The sequence below is a fragment of the Dermacentor variabilis genome, chromosome 3 (genome assembly GCF_050947875.1).
Source record: "Dermacentor variabilis isolate Ectoservices chromosome 3, ASM5094787v1, whole genome shotgun sequence".
In the NCBI taxonomy this organism is placed as follows: Eukaryota; Metazoa; Arthropoda; class Arachnida; order Ixodida; family Ixodidae; genus Dermacentor; species Dermacentor variabilis.
The window spans coordinates 1,172,773-1,185,271 of NC_134570.1; the positions used below are offsets into that span (position 1 = coordinate 1,172,773).

Sequence of the window (12,499 nt, forward strand, 5' to 3'; positions counted from 1 at the left end):
CTATGCGGTTGTCGAATGCAGCAACTAGTCAAAGTAAATATTTGTTTTTTTAGGGTCTCTACAGAGAGCCTTTCAACGCACAGATCCCACTTGTCTTCATCCTGTTTATGCCTTTTTCCTGTTTAGGTTTTTTCCACGCATCTTGCTCGAAGTAACTTCCTAGGTCACTCCAGCGAAACCTATGCTCATTTTCCTTACACTTCCATTTTAATTGAAGAGGTCAAGCAAGTGGGATGAACGGAGGCATTTATTTACATATCGTGCTACAGGGCACGGCACGCAAATTAAATGCAACAGCACAAGCACTAGCGAGGGAAGCATGCGAAAGCACACCACATTCGTCCCAACATTTAGGAACATCTTAGGTTTTACATGGTCAAAAGTAATTTCTGCACATTTAATCGCAGAGAGCCCGATCCCCGAATTGCGGGATAATGCACATATTGTCGTGGTTATGTAAGCAGGTGAGAAAGGGTATACAGACATGTTCTATGAAACTCCTCAATTTCTATGTACCTTGGTTACACAATCGAATATAAACAGACAAAGTGCACTGCGATGTTCCCATAGTCGAATTAAGACTCAATTTGAGGTTACATAACATAGGTGCAAAAGATATTTTCTTTCTTCTGTCACGGAAGCCTTGGTGAATGCACTTCTCCTGAAGGGTGTACCTGCAAAGAGCATAAAATATGTATAAGCCTAAGGGTGAGCGAAGATGACGTTCCCCCCTACATGACTGCATACAGTCCTAGCACCAAAGACAATATATGAAACAAGTTTGAGAATAGTTCTTGCGGACTAGTTGGTTCCTTATTGAATTTTAAGTGCTGCACAAGATGCACAAGAAAAAGAGGACAGTACAGAGCGCAGGCTACCAGCTTTATTTCAAGAAACCACAGAAAGCCAAAATTGAAGCTTTCTTCATTAGGGACAAGTGCGTAAGCACGCGTTTGGTTTTCCTCTCAGACAGGGAATTTGCTTTTCTCGATGGCCATATATGTTATGTTCTTTGAATCTTTTGGCCGCGTTGTTTTCACCATCAACTGCTTTTCTGTTCTTACTAGTGGCACGAGCATCAAGTGGCACTCTTGTTTCTTGTTCCGAACTTCCGGTTCACCTCCTGAGACGACCGGGGTCGAAACCAAAGATAAATCAGAAAAAAAAGACAACTGAAGAAACTAGTATAGTACAGAATTCATAGATTTCATTATAGATATGACATCGCAGAATCAGTTTAGTAACAAGTTCAGTTACTGAAGTGTCTGGAATAACTAGATTTAATCAGAAATCACTTATTACCGTACACCAAGGCACAGAAATCTAAGGCTTTAGAGACCCGCCACGTGAGGCCGAATTTGGCGAAATTCCGAAGTCAGGCACGAGAAGTTGACAATATATTTAACTGGCTAATTAATGGAACGCAGTTCCCTGACATAGAATGAGCATCTGTCCAACAGAGCGGATCTGCCGTCACACGCTCCTCTCTCACCACTATTCCCGGCGCTCACCTGCTGGCACGCTCGCTTGCTCCCAACTGTTGCGCGCGCGCGCTCGTTACATGCTCTGACGTCAGCACCGCAGAGGGCGCTATTAGATCATGCCGTTGAGTACGGGAGTTGGCCGACGTTGAGGAGGATTTTGAGAACCGAAGGTTTATTTACATCATTTACAGTAATAAGACAAAGTAATGAACAGTCACAAAGTCCTCGACGGCCGGCAGCAAATCGGACGCTGCGGCCCATGGCAAGAATGAAAAAATTTTTCTCCATGTCTCTCCCTTTTAACCCCTTCGGTCTCTCGAGGTCACGTCATTTTCGGCCATTCGTCGAGCCAGCTCAGGTATCGTCATTTTCCTCCAATGGTAGGCGCCCATGCAAGTGCCGTCACATTTCGGCCAATGGGGTTGCCCCAAGGACTCCATTGTCCAAGGGTTGACTTGTCACCTCCTCACATGGAAGCGCTCAACTCGAGAAAACGGGTTGTTCTCGAACGACCTTCCAGAGCCGAAAAACAGCTTTGCTCGGGACCAAGATCAAGTACCTGGAACCATACCAGCCTCCCGTTGCACATTCGGGAAGAGTCAAGCAGGGGGGAGGAGGGGGGGAGACATTAGCTCGACGTGTGGCGCATGAGGTGGGGGTCGCCAATCTGTCTAATGGGTCCGGTAACGTGGTAGACGCGAGCCGGCGCATCATAATTGGAATGCGATGGCGATTGAATGTGGTCGGGGAACTTGAGTGATGCCAGGAAAAGGGTCTGTATCAACACCATGTAAGGTGCGCTTCGTTCGCCGCTCGCTAGGGTGCTACGTCCCCTTAGGTGGCGCGCATTGCGCTTCCTCCTCGACCTCCCTTGCTCCTCGCCCGCGTACCGTGCCAGGGATAAGACCTTCGCTCACTTAACCCAAAGAAAACCAACGCCGCGGTGCGAGCGCCACTAAGGGAAACCTAAGTCAAAGATTACGGTCGCCTACCTTTCTTGCCATCAGTTATTGTTACCTTCGCATAAGTGTTCTATCAACTGTTCTGTTATTTTTTTTTTGTTTTACAGCGAAGCTGTATACCTCTGCCCTCCAAGCAAGAAACTCCCCTTACGTGGGCCGATCCCGGAGATAGTGCAATGCCGTGCTGACCCTCGGCGGAGATGAAGCAGGCTAAGCACTCCCCATAAGTGGAAATATCCCGAAGATAATGCCATGCCGGGTCGACCCGCGGCGGAAGTGAAGTAGGCGTTAAGCACTCCCCATACGTGCGCCTCCCCATACGTGCGCCGATTCCGGAGATAGTGCAATACCGGGCTGAGCTGCGGCAGAGGTGAAACAGGCGTTAAACACTCCGCATACATGGGCCGATCCCAAAGATAGTGCACTGTCGGGCCGACCTGCGACGGAGGTGAAGCAGGCGTAAGCACTCCCCATACGCGGTCCGATCGCGAAGCTAGTGCAATACCGGCTCAACCCGCAGCGGAGGTGAAGCAGGCGTTAAGCACTCCCCATACGTGGGCCCATCCCGAAGATAGTGCAATGCCGGGCCGACCCGCAACGGAGGTGCAGTTCGTGAGCAAGCTTTAGCTCGGGCCAACTCCGACGCGGCCTACTCATATACATGTAAAAAGCAAAAACGTTTTTTCTGAAATAACCTTTGGACCGATTTTAATGGAATTTGGTGCATTTGCGAGAGAAAGTTAAACTATAGTGACTTCCGGAAGCGGTATTTCAATTTAGGGCCTGAATTTTGTTACAAGCATTTTCGAAAATTCAGAAGTTTGAAGAAAATAGAAGCACGAAGTTTAAAAATTCAGAGCTCCGCATCAAGAACAGATATCGCGGTTCTGTGAACGACATCCATTAAGTCATTGAAAGCGGACAAATTCGGTATGTCATTTTACATCTTACGTGAATTTGTTATGTTGTTTACGAGGGTTCTGCAAAAGCAATATTTCCGTGTTATTAAATTTTTTAGATTCATGTGTAACATATTAATTTCGTGCGCTTTGGATGTACTATTAGATGCATGTCAACGAATTGTATTATAATTTTTCGTTGATGAGTTAGAGTTGTAAACTTGATAGATTCGTTTTGGGGAAATTTTCTATTTTCGCCAATTTTTAATATAAAATTCACAACCTAAATCAAGAATTAGAAACAAACACTCACTAGCTTTTAATTTTTTTCTTTTAAATGCAACAAACCTCCTCAAATTTGGTGCAGTGGTTGCCGAGAAAAGCGAATTATCCTTTTACATTTTTTAGATAGGAGCACCCGAGCTAAAGCTTCCTCTTAAGGGGCACATATACTATTGCGACACCAGTTTCTCGAACCTCGACCGGCCTTACTATTGGGTAGCGTCGCGTTGTCGGCAGGCTGCAGGCGTCCGGTAGGCCATGGCGACCAGGCAGGCACGAGACAATTTCTAGTGCAAAACGTGCACTGTTTATTCAATGGTTGGTATGGTATGAAGAAGAGAACGAATGAATTGAAAAAAGTATATTTCGAGGCCCCTTAAATAGGCCCACTAAAATCGTAGGCGGGATCTTGCTCACGTCAACGTGACGTGACATGCACTCAGTCCCCGTCGTTGTTTTGCGGCTGCTCCTTCTCTCCTGGGCGATGTTGCATGTGCTTGCCCCTCTGGCGGCAGTCCGCGGAGTGTGGTCGGGGATGGGCGGCTGATCCTTTCTCCAGAGTCGGACTGTTCGCGGAAAGGTCTCCCGCAGAACTTTTTGTTGGGCTAGTTGGTGCATATTACTGAAGTACTATAGCGCCAAACCGACGACACAAGAAGAAGAGACACGGACGAAGCGCTCGTCCGTGTCTCTTCTTCTTGTGTCGTCTGCTTGGCGCTATAGTACTTCAGGAAAGGTCTCCCCTTGGTCGCACAGTTTGCGGAAAGGGTCCTCCCCTAGAGTCACAGTTTGTGAAAAGGGTTCTGTCCCAGAGTCGCACACACACAAAGGGGCCTGTCATCACTGCGGGGCGCCTGCTAGACCGGCAACCACTCGAGACAGCCATAGCAAATTAGGAATCCATCCTCTGTTTCGATTATGCATGCTCTTTGAGCCTCCGTTTTGCCTGAGGTGTTACACGCCAATCGTAACCATACAGAGCTTCGCTGGTCATCCTTCTTCGCAGAATGGGAGGGCACTGATGTTTTTTTATCGTTTACCGGCGTTTTCTTGACTTTCTTCTTTTTCGGTTTAGCTGTTGATCCCTTTTTTAATATAGCCGTGAGGATGAGCTTTATCCTGTCGTGTTAAATTTTTTTCGGCAGTTTAGTGTACACACTTAGCGTTGTGTTGGTGGTGGTAGATTCATTGCCTTCTTTCTTTTTTGTGCATCCGGGTGGCGCACATGATTAGGTTGCCTATATAAAGACTTTCTGTCGTTGCATGAAATAGGGTTGGTGGTCCGTGCTCTGTTCTGCCCTCTTTTGCTTGTGCATCTTCCGCAGCACGTTTATAATTCAAATTTGAGACTGTACAAGAACACACAGGCCATACGAGCTAAACGCTTCGGAAGAGCACTGTTAAAAAAAGTCGCAGTTTCGCCCGAAAGCCGTAGTATTGATTTCCATAGCAAATTATCAGACAGCTATACGAAGTATGGTTAGTAGTTTTATCGTCCGTATAGATTTGCAAATATACGCATACTAACTAAATTAACAACCATTGTGCTAATTCTAATTAAATTAACAAGCATGGTGCCGCGTTCACAAGCAAACATGAACACATCTCATTCGATGACCATGGAAACTCTCTGTTCAAACGCTGGAGCGAGGAATCGCAGCAGCGAGCGTATTAACCTTCGTGCTGCCTCTCGCTTCGACCCTAAGTAAGCGTCGAAAGCACAGCGCATACGAACCTACCAGCAGTGCACTTTGTCGACATCGCAGATCTCTTTGAAGATAGGGCGCCCGCGCGACCGCTCCGTACGCAGCAGCCACCGCAATAGAATGCACCGGCCGTCCCTCCTCGACGCCTCGCGCGCTACGCAAGACGGCGCGCTTCCTCTCCGCTTTCCTCCCTTGCGCGCGCGAGAATTGCGATCTGAACGAAACTTGCGAGGCGAAACTTGCGAGGCGATACTTGCGAGGCGATACTTGCGAGGTGACCCTCGCAAATTTTACTCGCACTTACTGCAGGCCCGGCGATGATGTTATCGTGCTTGGACTTTATACCAAATATCAAGGCGACGGCAAAAATCCGCCTGGACTGCTTACATAATTAATGGATCGCAATAAAGAAACCTGAACAACACGAGTAAAGCCATCGCCGCTGGGTTGCTTGCAACACTGCCAGATGGTGTTCGCCTCCGCACATCCGCGACGGCGGCCCTTCGGGTGAAAGAAAAAAACCCAGAAAACTCAGTGCCCTTCCACTGCTTGAAGAAGGATGACCAGCTAAGCTGTGTATGTGGGCCCCTTAATGGGAACTGCACCCCCGCTGCGGGTCGGCACTGCGTTGCACTATCTTCGGGATCAGCGAACGTATGGGGAGTGCTTAACGCCTGCTTCACCTCCACCGTGGGTCGGCTCGGTATCGCACTACATGCTACACATGCAAAAAAGAGCGTCGTCGTACCATATGGTACGACGCCGCTCTTCTTTGCATGTGTAGTAATATGCACTTTCCCTTTGGCACACCAGGCATCGCAACGTCGATTTCGATGTATAGCTGCGTGTCGAAGTTGACATGGGCGGATTCACCCCTCTAGCCTTATATTCTAGTACACTTATTGGAGTGGCATCGTTCTCACTTGGATATAGTTTGATGTTTTTTTACCACAATTCTGCGCAATTGTTTATGTAGGTTCAATATTGAATGGAACAAGTTTTTTATCCTTCGAAATAAGCACAGTGTGTTTGGCAGCTGAAGCGTTGTTTTAGATCATTTTTATTTTTGTTGTTCTTTTCAGGTTTTTTATATGCAAGCCGCCGTGAGGAGTCTCAAGTGCTTGCTCGCGCGAGTGAACGCTGTTGGCGCGCAGCGAAGCATCGACAGAACGCCCAGAGTGATAACTTTTCTTGACCGAACTTCTTGCGTATCTACCGCAGCATCGAGTGCTATGTATGGAACGGAGTATAAAGACAAGTCGAGACGCCGGAGTCTTCTACCAGGCGCGTTCGACGAGTGCAGCGCTGGAGGAGGGTGGAAAGTGCAACAGCGTAAGTACAACCAAACACGGCCCGAGAAGGAAACACCACCAGAAACTTCGGTGCTAGTCGTGAAACCACGGGTAATTGTGGCGCTCATGACTGCACCAGGCAAGGACCTGCGCCACAACTCCGTGGCGGCGTCATCCGCTGCGGTCAATACCAAACCTTTGGCGTGTGCTGCAACCAGCAACACCATAAGCTTGCTCGTTTAGGACAAGAGGCAAGCAGACGGACTTCTCAAGCTTTCGCACCTAGACGTGAACCGCGTGCAGGTACCACTACTAGTCTATCAGGCACTCAGACGAGACATGTGCTGTGGCGTGATACACAACGTTGAGTGCAATGAAACGAAGGCTGAACTCTGGGCAGCCCTGACCTGTGAGCACTGACGTATCCTTGACACGCTCTCAATGAGCCAACGTGGGACATGTCTGGACATTTGAAGTACGCCACGCCCTAACACCGTTTTTTACTAGGGCTGCATCACCTGAGCTTCAATTTACGAACCTAGAAGCATTGTGTGTAAACGCTGTCATCGCAGTGGTCACAAACAGGCTGTCTGTACGAACGAAGCGGTGTGTCCTACACGCGAAGGTTGTGGGATCGTTCCCCATCGGCGGCAAGTGGCTTTTTCATCCGCTTTCGGTTCCATTAATTTATCGTTTGTTTATTTAATTTATTAAGCACAATTTCCCCTATGTGGTCCTTGGTGTCGGTGTTTGTTGGCTTCTTATGATAAGACTAATAAAAATCGGGCCCCTCAGTTAAACCCGTTTCTTCCCGTTTACTACATGAGGCAAGCCACACGAAGGCAGCGGCGCCGCGATGAATGCAGACAACGCCCAAGTGCCGGAACTGTGAACAAGGCCACATGGCGACTGACCCCAAGTGTGCAGCGAAACTGAAGTCCGACGCAAACCTGCTAAGAATCTCCACTGACTGCCTCGCTCAGGTCGTAGAAGACAGGGCACGCATCGATCGAAAAGCCGTAACAGAACTATCCAGCCCCATGACGTTAAATTGACGCAGCAGCTACTAGATCGCGAAAACGTCTCAACGCAGCCACGTGCCACAAAGGAAGCAGTAAGCAAGACTGTCTCCAGGAACTGCGCACAGCCGTCACCTGGGGAAGTGGCTTGAACTTGAACTACGCAGCAGCGCTAAAGCAAACTCTGCCAAGCATTTACGAGCCGGCGAACGCTTCGCCTTATACCATGCCGATGCCGCCGTCACCATCGCAGCTGGTCGATCCATTGAAAGACAGTGTCGAAGCTGAGGTCGCAAAACTCGCATGAGATAACGCCGAACAGCTGTAGAAACTAGAAGATAACGAACAAAGGCATGCGCTCTTCTCGAGTGACTTCCTACCAAGAGAGCAGCAGCCATGTAATGCGCAGGAGCTCACTGAAACGCAAGAAACAGGCTCTACTGCCACACAGCAGACAAATTTGAATCTGCTAGTACAACAAATTTTGCATCCTCCCCTCCAAGCACAGGAGAAGCACTTCCAGCGACAATATGGCTTGCTCCAACAGCTCTTCGCCTCGCTTCAGTAGCTACCCGACTTCGCGTACAGCCCTCGAAAGCGCCACTACGCACATACCACAGTGGAACTGCCGGGGTTGGGCACTTGTGCGACAGAACTGAGCATTCTATTTATTCATTTATTTCACAATAACCCTAAAAGCTCTCTAGGGAGGGTATTGCATAGGGCAACGGTTACATCGGTGAGGGAAATAACAGTGCGTAAATGTAAATACAATACATAAAGAAAACTGGGACAAAATTACAGTGCGTCAACGTATTAACACATAAAAAAAATTATCAGTAGAGCAACTTTAAATGATTTGCACAAACTATGACAACGTCGTGGAGGCTTTCGTTATTGGCGCATGGAAGAAAAAAAATCAGTTTACAAATCAGAGAGTGAAACGTTATATATTAGGTATGCATGGTACTGCGTGGAGCGTCTGTAAATTTCGAGGCATTTGTTTCCGTGACAATGTGCGATGGCAGATTATTCCACTGTATCGCGGTGAGAGGTATAAATGACTGACCAAATGCGAGAAAACGACACATGATGCATTCGAAGAATGCAAGAATGATCCCGACGCGGAAAAATGGCTCAGGGTGCACACATGAACTCGTTATGAAGAGATACGTGACAGTAAAGCTTATGGAATAGTGTTAAACGAGATATATTGCGGTGAAGAGACAGGGTATGAAGTTCGGCGCGATTGTTTAATGCTGTTACACTGGTTTCTCGTGAACAATTGGAAAAGATGAAGCGTACAGCACGGTTCTGCAGGGCTTCTAAGTCAGTTATTATGTACGTCTGATGTGGATCCCTTATGGCTGACGCGTGCTCTATTTTAGGACGTATCAGTGTTGTGTATGCCAATGTGCTCGTGTGTACGGGAGCATATTTGAAGTTATGTTTAAGGAAACCAAGCGAACGGTTAGCAGATGCGAGGATATAGTTAATGTGATTATTCCACGCCAAGTTAGGGGTTACGTGTACGCCAAGATATTTATAGCTGGAAACTTGTTCAACAAGGCTGCCGTTTAAGATGTAAGATGTTGATGTTCGGGGTGCCTGATTAGTAAAAGACATGAATTTAGTTTTATCAATATTTAGAGGCATTAGCCAGGTTAAACACCATACGTTTATTGCGTTTAGGTCAGATTGAAGAATGTCATGACCACAGTTAGAGTGAATATTATGATATATGACGCAGTCATCAGCAAATAGTCTGATATTGGATTTGATGCGTCTGGTAGATCATTAATATTAATTATTAGAAGTAGGGGCCCAAGCACACTTCCCTGTGGTACACCAGATAATACGGGGACTAGAGATGAGTTGTGATTGTTAACTGATGTAAATTGCATCCTGTTAGAAAGAAGGTCTTTTATTCATGTGACAACGGTAGAGTCGATGTTCAACTGTGTAAGCTTGTGAATAAGTCGACGATGAGGGACACGGTCGGATGCTCATGAATAATCTAGGAATACGGCATCTACTTGAATTCCGGTGTCTATAGATGAATGTATGTTGTAAATAAAGCCGGCGACCTCAGTGTCACACGAATAGCCTCTGCGAAAACCATGCTGTTGCTTAAATATGAGGTTATATTCTTCAAGGTAGTTAATGACCTGGGAGTGTATAATATGCTCGACTAATTTACAAATGTTACTTGTTAAAGAAATTGGTCGATAGTTAAGCGGTGAAGACAGATCCCCAGACTTCCAGAATGGCACTAACTTAGTCACCTTTCAATTGTGAGGGATAACGCCTGTTCATAGTGGTTGTGAAACTAAGGCGGACAGTATTGGGAAGATGCTTGGGGCTATATTTTTATAATTGTTTTATTTAAGCCACTATTGTCTGCGGAAGATGAAATCTTAAGATTAGTAAGGAGAGAATAAATTACACAATCGGTAATTATTATTTCCGGCATAAACGAATCAGTGCGAGTCATGGTGGCTAACGGTTCCAAATATTCCCAGGTGAATACCGATGAAAATATTTCGTTCAGTAGTTGAGAACAATCAGTCTCAGTTGTATCGGGCCTGGCAACCAGGGTCCTTAAGATTGGCAACCATGCTGTGTAAGCCTGTCAGCCGGGAGGCTGGTATAAAGGGGCAAGCGTCCAATAAAGCAATCGTTACTCTTCATCTCACGCTCGACTGTTGTCTGCGTCGGCATGTTATCTTGATCGACACATGATGTCAGAAGTCTCTTATCACGCCCATTCCCGCTTCGACTAAGCCAGTGCCACGGAAGTACTTCCACCCCCTGATCCCCTAGTGCTTTCCGAGGCGGCGGCCGAAAACTTGAAGAAATTCAGTCAGAGAATGGCCTTGTACTTCAAGGCAACTTCGTCTACGAGTCAACGCCCGAGCGCTTAGAAGGCTGCAGTCTTCCTCCGCGTAGCAGGTCAGGAAGCAATTGATATATTTAACACGTTCAAACTGTCACCCGAGGAGCGTGAGGACTATAGCGTTATTGTGGAGAAGTTTGAAGGATATTCAAACTTCAAGTTCTTCAAATATTCAATATTCAAATTATTGAAGAATAGCAAAACGAGACCTATGAGCGCTACATCTTCAGAACTCGGCATCAGCGAGACGGGGAGCCGTTCGAACAGTTCCTGCGCGATGTCCAGCTGAAAGCTTAGAGATGTAACTTCGGAGACTTGAAGGAATCAATGGTTCCAGACCAGATGGTGTGCGGAACGGCAGACAAGAAGCTCCGGACGCAGCTTCTACCGGAGAACGATCTCACCCTGGATAAGGGCCCAAACATGGTCAATCCGCCTGTCCATTCCGCCCTTGTCCGCCCGCGTGCGGACTCCGAAAAGGCGGGTGGTGTCGCGAAATCCGGTGAACGCTCAATCCGCACGAGCAGATCGCACGCGCACTCCTATTGGGCGACGCGGCCTGTCGACAGCTGGCAACCGTTCGGCGGAGCAAAGGTTTTCAAAGTTCGCAACTATCTTCGACAGCATACATCGCCTCCCTTGCGTAGAGGAGGCGCTGCAGCAGACGACGTTTGCATATTTTTGCAGATATGATTTCAAGCTTTCGCGTGACTGAAAATGCGATTCTAGGCTGCCACATTCTGTTCTGCAGCCGCGTGTGTTGCACTGGCACCGTCATCCTTCTTCGAAACGCTGCACAGACATATCTGAGCCACCTTTTAAATATGTATTGCGATTGCATCATGTCGGCAACATGCGGCATATTCTGGGACGATTACTTTGAGTGTGCTCTGCCGTGGCTGGTTGAGCAAGGCCCCTCGAATTATCAAACGTGCTGCGTTCTATGTGACGCGAAAGTGATACTGTCGCCCGAAGCGATTCTTCCTAAATCCCCATGCTCGGCGCGATGGCGCAGTTTCTGTAGTGCTAGTGACAGCTTGCAAGAATACGAAACACACGCACATCTGTCGCGGAATACAGCTGCATAGGTCGGCAAGACACCCCTCTTTACCACTGAGCACGCGTGTGAGGCTCCGAGTACAGCTTGCTGACATGCATGCATTTGCTTGCTCATGCTTTTTTTTCACTCTGCCAAATTTAAAAGAGTGCTTAAAGCACTTGGATGCATGAAATTACCTTTGCTTTTTTTTACATACATAAAGCCACCAAAGATGAGGCATCAAACATGCATATTAAAAATGTTATACTTGCTGCTTATAAATTTTCCAAATAAAATGTACCCCTAAATGATGTGCTCAGCGATTAATGAAGTTATCACTGTGTGCAATAAAGTTGCGTGCATAAGTGGTTAACTTCATGCAGCAAGGAATTGAAGGTTGAGCAGTGAGTGTACAATTCATTATGACTGGCTTAAAAGCAAAATGTACGTATAGCGGTGACCTTATGCAGATATATACTCATGAGATGTTTCCAAAGGGAGTATTTATTTGAAAGAAAATAATTTATATTGCTGATAAGAGAACTTATTTTGAGTGAAATGAAACAATTCTATTCTTTCTTGCCGGCCTGGGTGGCCAATCTGTTGCCGCCTTACTACTTAGACATACCTAATTTAACATTTAAACAATGAACAAAACATTACCAAAGTGCACAAAATTAAGCAGTACCATGACAGGCATGCTCCCTCTCTCGGCCATGGCAGCAAACAAGGATGATTGACTTGAGACTATTTGATACTGTCAGCATCATACATACGTGCTCTATTTTGAGTGCTCTACATATAAAAAATAAGCTCACACAGCATGCACATGATACATGAACTATTGGAAGCTCTACTCACGTTATTTGAGTTAGTTGGGCATGGGCTGAATGTTGTTTATGTATTTATGCAGTAATAAC

At 46.8% G+C, this 12,499-nt stretch overlaps 1 protein-coding gene across 1 annotated transcript in view; it reads right to left on the reverse strand.

Annotated features, from left to right (window-relative positions):
- Nucleotides 1–238: 238 nt before the first annotated feature.
- LOC142575077 (acidic phospholipase A2 PA4-like) overlaps nucleotides 239–12,499 on the reverse strand; it is a 288,123-nt gene continuing 275,862 nt past the window's right edge. Inside the window, exon 3 of the mRNA XM_075684040.1 lies at nucleotides 239–674. The gene's annotated coding sequence lies outside the window, so the exon portion shown is untranslated. The remainder of the gene's footprint in view (nucleotides 675–12,499) is intronic.